The sequence below is a fragment of the Cavia porcellus genome, unplaced genomic scaffold (genome assembly GCF_034190915.1).
Source record: "Cavia porcellus strain 051 isolate PalLab524CR breed Dunkin Hartley unplaced genomic scaffold, mCavPor4.1 scaffold_14, whole genome shotgun sequence".
NCBI classification, from domain to species: domain Eukaryota; kingdom Metazoa; phylum Chordata; class Mammalia; order Rodentia; family Caviidae; genus Cavia; species Cavia porcellus.
In genome coordinates, this window is record NW_026947497.1 from 582428 (window position 1) to 594358 (window position 11931).

Below are 11931 nucleotides of genomic sequence, written 5' to 3' on the forward strand. Positions count from 1 at the left end.
ACTATTATGTTAGGTTATCTGGTGGTGAAACCCATTGACGCTTAAATTGTTCGGTTCTGACCTGTGTTGTTCTAATACAATATCCTCTTTTACCTCAATCCCACCCTTTTTAAAAAATTAATCTATTTTTTCTTACTTTTTTTTTCAATTAAGGGAAAACTAAATTAAAACAGCGGGATATATTATAGTAACTTTTTTGTTTTCCTATTAACCTGATTTGAACCCCATCTTGTTCTGTCAGATTTTACTATATTCTATTTTGTTTGATAGTATCAAGTTTGAGGGTATAGGCAACCACTTTGAAGGCAATAAGATTCACTAAGATGCCCATTATGGTTTGATTATTATCTTCTTTTGAAATCCTGTAAGGTCTCCAGTATAGGTTTTATTGGTCTTCTTCTGTACTGTTTTGATCAATTCTATTATACCTAATGATATAGGCAACTTTTTTAAAAAAAAGTAGCAAGAGGCACAATGGTAACCATTTTAGATCACCTGATGATCTATTTTTTTTTTATTTAAAGAAAAGGAAACAAAAAAAATACATGGAGATAAAAAAAGGGTAGAAATGGGGCTGGGGATTTAGCTCAGCGGCATAAGCACCTGCCTTGCAAGCAGTCAGTCATGAGTTCGATCCCTGGTACCGGTAAAAAGGAAAAAGACAAAAAAAAAAAAAGGGTAGAAATAATACAAAATTACAGACAAACAAACGGTAAGAAATTGCCGGTTGATAAGTTACACATTGTCATCTTAGAAATAGCTGTTCAGGTTATAGAATTAAAGTATTTAGAATGTCATTCAAAAAGTGACCCTACAAACCATTCTGCTCTATGATCGAACATAAGCTCAGTAATATGATTATCAGTCCTACACATTTGTTTTACATCTCAAAGAGGGTAAGATTAAACATATCAAAACAGAACAGAAAATTTAAAAAAAACAATTTAAAGAAATACAGATTTCAAAGCAAGTCCACTGGAGATCTTCATTATCTAACTGTCTCTAGTTTCTTTCAAATAGTTGTCCCTATCTTCACCCACTTTATATACTTATTGCATATTATAGAACTAATCAAATCATTACAGGATGATGAAGTCTTTTTAGGTCCTCAAATTCCAAATTAGGGAAGACAATAGTAACTACCACTGCATCTCTCATTCTCTTTGTGATAGCCGTCCCCATGATGATCTATTTTTACATCATGTACTATGCCCATACTTTTGTTCTAACCAACTCTGCTTTGTTTAGCCACGTTAGGTTTTATTCTCTCCAAAAAAATAATAAGAATTGTGGGAGTAAAAAAACCCAAAAAGTGTAATTGTTATTAAAAAAGAGAGGAAAGGAAGATGGTCTAAGGGATATAACTGCATGTATGTTTGAGTGTGTAGGATGGAAATCCATATTACTGAGCTTTTGTTGGATCATTGATCCGCACTGTCTGCAATCTCATTGTATGAATGTTCACTTTACATGCTTCAATTTTATAATTTGGACAACTATTTCAAAGATGATAATATGTAACCTATTAACTAGTGATATCTTACTGTATTTTTTCCTTGAAATTCCGTATTATTTATACCCTTTTAATGCTTTTTTTAAAATTTTGTTTCCTTTCCTTTTTATCTCTCTTTAAATAAAAAAAAACTAAAGAGGCTAGTGGGACACAAAACATACAAAGCATTCTGAGAAGGGGAAAGGTGAAAAATAGTCTAAAAAAGGAAGGCAGAGGTTATTATTAATAATGAATCAGGATTTAAAATAGCCATTTATTTCTAACTAATCAAATTCAAGTAGAGCCAAAAGGAGACTGTCAATAGGTAACTGAAGATAAGCAAGAGAAAAAATTTGAGTGATAGTTAGAAAAAGTTCAAAGAAGGAAGTGGCAATTATTTCTTGGTAGGTATGTCTTGGAAGAGGACTGTTAGTAGTGTTTTGTACACTTATTCATTTTTGTAGTTGACATACATTATTTTGTATCCTCTTGATCCTTCAAATTTCTTCTGACAAATTGGCTGTTATTTGGATGAATTTGGCTTTTTAAATAGCTTGACATATTATCTTATAGATTTTATTTTTCTCTTCTTATTTTGTGCTCCCAACATTTTAACTATATGGTGTAAGGGAGTTCTTTTTGCTTATGTGTGTGGATTCTAAATGCCTACTATGTCTTGAAATTCACTACTTTAAAAAAATGACAAATTTTGTAATTTTTAAATGAATATATTTTCCTTGACTGTAGTGTATATCTTAATGACCTATTTTATTCCCAAAACTAGTATGTTTAGTTTTATAAATTGTATTCCAAAACTTTGATTATTTTGTTTGTAATTTCTTATTTTTCATTTTATTATTTTCACAATATAATAAATTATTCATACTACGTCAAAGCCTTGCAATTTGAATTTTTGCTTTATGTAGTACATTAGTGAGGATTTAAGTGGGGTTTTAGCTTGAAGTTTTACAGCTGTTTGTTGCCAAAAGTTGTTTACTTTTATTTAAACCCTTACATTTTATTGCTCTTTTCACTCAGTTATAGTCCACCTTATTTTACTCACTTATTCCTGTTTGAGTTCACCAGTCACTTTTGTAATCATTTTTAGCGCTTTAATTGATATTTTGTCATGTTTATTATTATATGAATCAGTGACTACAAGTATTAACACTTGGAAGAATCATTGCTTTGCTTTTTTCATATATATATATATATATATATATATATACATGTATATATATACACACATATATATATATACATATATATAGTAAGTATATTGAGATTTATATGTTCTTATGTTTCACCTTTCTCTGTTTCATAAAACAAATATATTTCCATTGGGAAACTTGCACAACAGTTGGGAAGGAATTCTCTTACTGTGTTATGTGAGGCTTTCTTAGGATGGAGCCTTTTCTTAAGAATGTTCCCTAAAGATTCTATGAGCAAGAAAATCTAGGTGAAATGAAACATCTAGTTCTAGTTTTCTGAAGAACCTTCACACTGATTTACAGTGATCATACCAGCCTATACTCCCACCTACAATTCTGACAGTATTTGATATTGATTGATTTCTTGATAACAGTTCTTTCTGTTGTGAGGAAGAATCTGTGTGGCTTTAATTTGCATTTCTCCAATGACCAGTGATATTGAACATTTTTTCCTTTATTTTTTACATTTCTATTTCTTCATCAGAGGAGTGTGATTCATCTCAAATTCTATAATGAATGAGATCATTATATATGTCTAAATTTTATAAATATGCTTAATTTAAAAAGAAGAATGCCCGGGAATCAGTCTGTTGAATGGTGTTTGGCTTTAAGCAGATTTAGCTGTATGTCCATCCCATGGCATCTTTGTCCAACTGTCAATTGACACAGTAGTGACTATAGGAGAAGTTGCCTCACCCTCTTTCTCCTTAAATCTCACAAGTGTGGGATCCTTCCAGTATTTAAGACTAGTGTGTGTTAAGCAGAAGTATGGGTTTTCCATACTTCTAGCATATTCATATCCCTGTGAATAGGTGTGTATTTTTGTGAATTAAGTTTATTGGTACTATTTAGAAATACATAGTGGTTATATTCATCATAAGGAATTCATATCTGTACATGATATATTTTGATTCCTCTTTTTTTCTCCAACCCCTCTCTTTCTATCATGCCATCTTCCCACCCCTATTTGCTGTTCTATCACTGTGCCTTTACTTATCATGTAATTGTGCCCTTACAATATTACTGTATTGTGATCATGTTATAAGAATTTTTTATTGTGTAAAAAATCATCCAAATTTTCATTGCTTCTTCTAGGGAAACTCACTTTTATAGTGAACTTGCTTTCAATTATAGGCATGTTTCTTGAATGAATTATGCTCACAAACCAAGGTTTTGCTGTATATTTCAATATTTCTCTACTGTAGACTACGGAAGCAACAGTGAAGAAAGCTGGATATAGGAATTCACTCCTTATGTTATGACCTGACTTTAAATTGGGATTAATGAAATTTCAGTGACCACAGACAAGTGCCTTTACTGGATTCATACTTCACACCATGTATTTCAGTCCATCGTTTTTATTAACTTTAATGTGAGATTTCAAGTAAAACAAGGACCTTCAGCTTATATTAGAAAAACTTGGTATGAATGAAAATATGAGAACTATCTACCTACACCTCCAATTTTTATTATATTTCAATAATAGCTATTATAAAATTCCATTAATTTGCCATTATATACATGCTAACTACTGACACAACTAAATGACATCATTTACATCTCCATAATAAACCTCTTCATGTTTCTGTTTCTTTTTGATGAGCCATATAATAAAAGAGGATTTAATATTTAATATGAAACCAACTTTTACACATTCCCTAAAGATCAATAAGCAATTAATAATAGATTATCCACTTTTTTAAAGGTACAAAATTTTAAAAAATACATTATCTGATTATTTCTCTCCCCAATCAATTATTAACTGTTTATATATACAATCTTTTAGATAATAAATTATATTTGAATGTTATATATGGAAATTACATATGTATATTAAATAAATTTCTGAAAAACATGGATTAACTTGAATCTCTAATGTCATCATTTAAAATTTAAAATATATTTAAAGTATTTATTAAATGAACATTTAACTCCAACATATATCGATAGTACATTACATCCCCAAAATAAGTATCACTTTGTTTTTACTCTTGAAATATAAAATAAGACTTTCATCAACTTAACACTTATTTTTCTAGAGACTGCTACCTATATATAAAAACTACTTATTTCTTATTGACAAACTAATACAATGCAATATTGTAGTGTTTGTTTCATGAGTCACACTTTGTAGTGCACCAGTGTCTTTCCATGTCTTTGAAATTGTAGCATATATTTTATAGTGACTTTAGTTTTGCTCCTGTTTAATTTTTCATCCTATAACTAGTCCAGCTTTTTTTATACCTTTGTACAGTATGTTACTTTGAATTGGAAGTTTTGTGTATAGTGCACATCATATGTTGCATAGCACATAATTCCTCATTACAAATGGGTTTATGTGTATGAGTATTATACATGCATCTCACTCTCCATGTTTCAGAATTCTTTTATTAATTTACACATTTAAAAACAAAGTTTGAAAGGTACAAAGTTATAATTTATTTCTTTCTTACAGAACTACATATTAGGAGGCCATATGATTACTCATTATGGAACATTTCACACTGATTGTCATGTTATTCAAGGAAAAAAAAAAAAAAACTTTCCCCCCATGCTCTGAAATGCCATTTTGTCTATAGGTAAGTTTCCATGTATGTGTTTATCACAATTATCATAGCCCACTGAAACAGTAACTCTTCAAAGCCAACTCAAAGTCAGTGCCTTTATAGTACATTTAGGTGTCCTGTTGTCATCCTTTTAATACTTGAATTTGCCATCGTATTCTATGCCAATCATAGTGTAATAGATATTCATCTTCGTCACTTTTCTTATTGCTCAGACAAAATACTCAGCATTTGCAAATTAAAGGAGAAAAGGTTTATTTCAGTTTTCAGTTTGTAGAAATTTTAATGCATAGACACCTGACTCCAAGCAGAGTGGCCTGGCAGAGGGGCTTTGCACAGGAGAAACAGTCCATGATGTGGCAAGGTAGGCAGAAGGCATGGAGCAGCAAGCAGCAGCCTGTCACATCTGCCCCTTTATATTCCCTTCAGTCTACAGGCCTACAGATCAGTGCAGCAACAACCTGGGTGACACACCATTAATTCCAGTATTTCTCCCTTAATCTCAGCATCACACCATTAATTCCAGCATCACACTGTAATCCAGCCACCTTCAAACTCCCTACCTATGACTGCATGAGGATTTGAGGGGACAAATAGATATAATACAAGTTATGGTTGATACACTGTGTCAACTTGAGAAGTTTAGAAGTATAACAGAGAATAAGCAGGGAGACAAGGTTCTTACTTTGTAAATATTCTAATCCTGCGCAACAGGAGGACACAGAAGTGTTGCAGATACTACAACCAGCTTGAGGGAGGGTAGCCAGTGTAAAATGAAAGAGGCTTGTTTTCACCATTTTGCTCGGACTGCTGCCTTGAAGTATTACCTCAGTGCCATGCCACCCTGTCTTAGGACCAGCTGATTATGAACCAAAACTTCCAAAAGCTGTAAAATAAATACACCTTTCCTTCCCTCGTTTTGGGTGTCAGGTACTTTTGCCCCAGTAATCTAAGAAAAGTGAAAGTAACCAAGGCAGAATTTATTACCAGGAATGGAGTTTTTGCTGTGACTATAAATGACTATGTGGTTCAAGAGCTTTTGGGAATGGCTTATGGGAAGAGTTAGGAAAGGTATGTAGATGTTGCCTGAATTCATAGAGCTGCAACAACTTAGGCTCTCTGTAGGGGAGATTCAGATCAGACATAAGTAGATCAGAAGGCTGATAGAAGCCTGCCAGTAAAGACCAGGCTCAGGAGGCTTTTGCTGGGAGGAGGCACTGCATTGGTTGGTGTATTTCAGGAGACGTGTGTTATAGCTTGCCAAAGAGTTTGTGTGCATTTTGCTCATATCCAGAGTCTTTACCTGACACTGATACTAAGGGCAGTAGACTGATTGGTCTGGCAGAAGAAATTTCAAGGCAGTTAAATGTTTAGGCAGTGGCATGGCTATTTGGGGGGCTTTTAGCCATATTTATGTTGTGAATCAGGAAGAAAGAGCCCAGCAGGATGATTCAAAGTGTTGCAAGCTTGACAAACAGCTGTGGACTATAAAGATAGAGCTGAGATCTCCATTGCTGAGAAGGAGCAGAATGAAAAATGGCCTGAAGGCATCTCAAAAAGCAGAAAGTCTTGAAACTTTGTAGCCTTCAGTCTGCAAAAATGGAAGAATTTGCTTTGAGAAGAAAGCCTCAGAGCCCCATGAGATTCCAGAAGGACATAAAAGAGCTGTTCCGCACAATCAGGTTCAGAGTGTCCAAAAATCCAGGCACTCAGGAGAAGAAAACCTGGCTACTGCTCCAGAAGGCAGCAGATTTTGCTAGCATCCGTGTGGCACTGGTTCTAGGCACATGCAGAATGCACAATCTGTAAGATGGAAAAGGTATCCACTCTGATTTCTGAAGGCCTGGCCAGGCAAGGCAGGCAGTGTGCCACTGAAAGGACATTATTTAAAGCTATGAAGCCAAAGATGCAGTGAGGAGTCCAGCAGTTTGGAAAAGCCAGGAACATGGATTATCCAAGGAAAACCGCAATGAGTGACCAAAGCCATTCCAAGAGATAATGCATCAGATTCATAACCGCTAGAACTGCCATAGAGGTAAACCCACACCAGCCTTTGGAGCTCAAAATTTACAACAGATTGCCTCAAATGACACACACAGAACAAAAGGACCTATTGTTTGGTATGCTAGATTTTGGACTTGTTTTTTTTCTAATCCTTTGTATCCTCCTGTTTGTAACATTTCCAAGGGAAATGTTCATCCTGTGCTATCGCATGTGAGAATTATTTAACTTCATTTTAATTTGTACAGGGGTATGCAGCTAAGAGTTCCAGCCTGCAGGAGACATAGGTCTTGAACTTTTCAGCAATAGAGTCTAACAACTCTTGCATATGGATTAAATTCCTTTTGCATAAAGGGATGTGCATGAATCTTTGAGGATCCATAACAAAATGTTATGTTTCTAATATGATACTGAATACCTTAATGCTAGTTCTGAAGGATTTTAAAGTTGTGTTATAATATTAAATTTGCAAAAGGTTAATAATAAGCATACCTTTGTATCTTGAGGCCAATTTAAAGAAATATGTCTGGTTACCAAGTTGACAAGTGGTGGATTGTTATGGTTATACATTGTGTCAACTTGAGAAGTTTGACTACTCAGCAGCAACCCAGTGTTCATGATAAATATCCTCATTCTGGGCAAGAGGAGGGCACAAAGGTTTTGTGAGTGCTATATACACCCTGAGAAGTGGAGCAATGGGTACAATATATGAAGGGAGAAGATGCTTGTTTTTTCCTTTTTGCTCTGGCAACTGCCTTGAAGTGCTGCCCCAGTGCCATGCCACCATGCCCTGGAACCAGCTGATTATGGATGGAAACCTCCCAAAACTATGAAATACATAAGTATTTCCTTCCTTCATTTTGGGTATCAGGTATTTTGTTCCAGCAATGACAAAAGTAAAAGTAACCAATACAAAGCATAACAATACTTCAGAATTTATTGTATCTGATAGCATATAGTACATTTTTTTTTTCTTTTTCTCATTGTTATACTTGTTTGATTTTTTAACTTTGTATTCCAGTGTATTGAGAGTTGTTGGTATTCCACCTGGGTTCAACAGTTGTAACGTCTGTTAGATTTCCTGAAATTATGATGAAAACATATCAACTGAGTTTTTCTTTAATAGTCTATATTAACATGTTCAACACGGGGCTGTGTATGCATAACTGCCACATCCAGACGCTTCTACTATCTGGCAGGACTGTCCTCTACTACCAGATGTGACAGTCATACATATACCTCCAAGGGTTAAAGCTGCCCCATGGTCCAGTAATACACGCACCACAAATGAGTCAAGCTTGTGGTGAACTTGTTAAAATATCAGAATAAAGATCCCTTATCCTGAAATTGATGGAAACATTTGGGTTTCATTTTAAAGAATGAAAAACCCAGTAGAAATGCCAAGAGACAAAGATGCAAAAGATAATGACAAAAAAGACACCATATCACCCCCATTCATAACCCAAAGACTTCTGAGCAAAGGAAAAGGCCAAACATCAACTGAGTGATATGGAAATGATGAGAACAGATACATACAGAAACGAACATGGCTATACACTGCCAAGATGTTTCCAGATTTCACCCAGGAGGAGAAAGCCCTGTTTCACTACTCAGAGGGTGATCATTTCTTAGTCCCTCTTCTTATTTCTGTGCTGACCGGGTTATACGCACAGGAAGCCTGCGGTAAGGACGCTTTCACAGCCTGGGCTGCAGCTCTGAATGAGGACAGCGCCACCAGAAGCCAGGAGCAGGGACTGCGGGAGCCAGGCTGGACAGGAGCTCTGCAGGGGCCCAGTGGGGGAGGCCAGAGACACTCAGGGAACTAGGGAGGCATAGCAGGACCCAAGGGACCTGAGACATGGCGGAAAGGATCAAGGAGACTGAGGCTCAGGAGGACTGTTGGTGACCACGGAGCAGCGCGGAACCCAAGGCTGCATGATTGGATCCCAAGGATGGGCCAGTGGGCACCCTGGAGGAGGAGTAGAGGACTCACTGGGAACTTCAGAGGGTGGGGTGCGTGGAGCTGGCAGAGGAGAAGGGGACGTGGAGAGGAGATCCGGTAAGACCACTCTGGGCTGGACTTGGGCTGCTGCCCCGTCACCTCTAGACCTCAGTGGCAGGATGAAACGGCTATTGGCTTGGGATCTGAACTTTGCTCCCAGTCTGGTGGTTTGGACAGGAAGGGATTGTGTGGGCCCTCAAGTGGCCTGCCAGCCCCAAGGGCTGAGATTCATCCTGGGTGGGGCTGGTCGTGGGTGCCCACCGGGAGAGAGAATCAGACCAAGGGTTCAGCCAGGAGCAGAGGAGAGAGGCCATGGAAAACAGGTCTGCAGGAGAGATCTTGGTGACTGTGCAGAGACCAACAGAGCCCTGAGCCCAGAATGCAACTGAGCCATGGCCAGCTCCTGGAATCACGTCTTGGGAACCAAGAGAGTGAGTCTTCTGGCTTTGCAGAATGTGAAGAATTCCACCAATAGCTCAAGATCAAGTGTTACCACTGGAAGTGAAATTTACATTTCACCACGTGCTCCGAAAAAGACAGGTCCTAACTTTGAGGGCTAGCACTGAAAGTCCCAGGAACCAAGAAACAGACTGGAAAGTCAGGAGTGCATGGAACACAAATGATTGCAGTATGTTTTGGAAGCCTCCACCTCAGAGAGCCCACACAGGCCATAAGAAATGCTTGAGTGAGCTCATTCCTCCTGATGCTTCTGCTGTGGTGGTTATCAATCAGCACCCAGGGCTGTGACCCACCAGCAGGGTCCAGTCCAAACAAACACTCTGTGATACATTCCATCCAGGCCCGTAAGCAACTCTCCAGACCCCACTTCCACATACTGCCACATTGAGGATCCTGGGCTCCATCCCTGTGTTTGTGGGAGGGCCTCTCATGGGGAACCAAATCATGAGCCAAGAGGCCACCTACATCCCTTAAAATTTAGTGAGAATTAAAAAATCCCAGAAAGCAAGCCAAGGTGCCTTACAAACAGAAAAGGAAAAAAGCCTCTCAAGTCACAGCATTGTCAAACAGTAGGGTATGTGCCTTGTGACTAAACCACACAGTATCTGTGTGAGGTCAGCAGTGACTCCCTTACATGGGCAATGGCCAGATTGGCCCCAGGCAATCAACCAGGTTTTCCAGTGATAATAGAAGACAGATCTCCAGAATAATTTTTCATTCTTGCATCTGCTTGTGTCAGAACCTGCCCCAGCCACCTTTTCCAATTAAACAAGAAAGGGAGTTCAGTCAGGTCTCTCGGTTTACCTTCAACATAGGACTTCTGGGCAATGACTTTACCATTGGTCAAAACACAAGGCTCCAACTAAGCCCCAGGAGGCTGCTCTTGCACCTCCCTATCTGATATCTAAGCCTCAGTATCCCAGGTTTAGGTGGCTTGAGATTTTTCATCTTTATGTGAAAGTAAGTTATGGTCTCAGGTAAAGAGGGCCAGTTGTTTGGATTGTTAGACCAATTGTTAGATTGTTGGACCAATTGTTTTGCTTAAGGAGGCTGGTAACTGATTTAAGTATCATCAATACCATAAGAAAGGCTACAAGAATCCAAAGGATGAATACTTTCATTAACATGTTCTCAACCAGTGTTCATGGGTGACTGAACCTCTAGGAGGCTTGTACCCCTGAATGGGACTCATGTCTACCAGTGAGACAGTCATGCATGTAATGCCTCTGATTCAAGATTGTGGAAATGTGTTAATCTTAATTTGCTTTGACTTTCTCTTCTTTATCATTATTATTACTAATTTTATTCCTTGGAGAATGACAACAAAAATCTAAGTGTGTGTATTTTTGTATGTGTGCATTTTGAAATACTGGCTACAAATCTTCCCTTTTCTTTTTTTTTAACCTCATAGACAGAAGATAAATGCACTATTTCCATCAAAAAAAGTAAATTATCAAATAACCTGCAATATGAACACTATTATCTTTGTGGAGTCTTATTATTTCCTTCTGCATATTTTTCAGTGTCAGTCTTACTTTTTATGTTAATATTTGTGTTAAAATATTTCAGTATATTCTTGATAGTCTCAACAAAAATTTTATGACCTTTCACAGATATAAGTGGAAAATTTTCTATTAAACAATGAAAGAGGAAGAATATAATAAAATATAGGTATGTTTATATATGTCAGTATATTTTGGAAGTGTCTTTGTATTTCAAACATTTTTTCTATTTTGATTAGTATATATTTGCTGTATATAATGGTCATATTCATCATGGACAGTTATTTTATATACATAATATATCTCAATGATCTTTAATCCTCTTCTTGTACCTTCTTCATTAACTCTTTCTGATCCTTGTTCTCCTTTCTTTTTCAGAACATAGATCTCCCTGTTTATTCAGAAAAAATACTATACACTATGGGATATATACATAATACAATTTTTTAATTCAACTCTTATTTTTCTTATTGGATTCAGTTATCCATAAAAGACTTCAAAGAGATTCAGTAGGTGGCAAATTATGCAAAACAAGGAAGATAATACCAAAGAGATTCAGTAGGTGGCAAATTATGCAAAACAAGGAAGATAATACTTGTCAAGTACTAATGACCCTGAAGGACCCTAGAACTCCAGCCAGTGGCATGCATGGAGTCAGACTAGACTTGGAACTCTCCTGTGAATCCTACTGTCCTAGCAG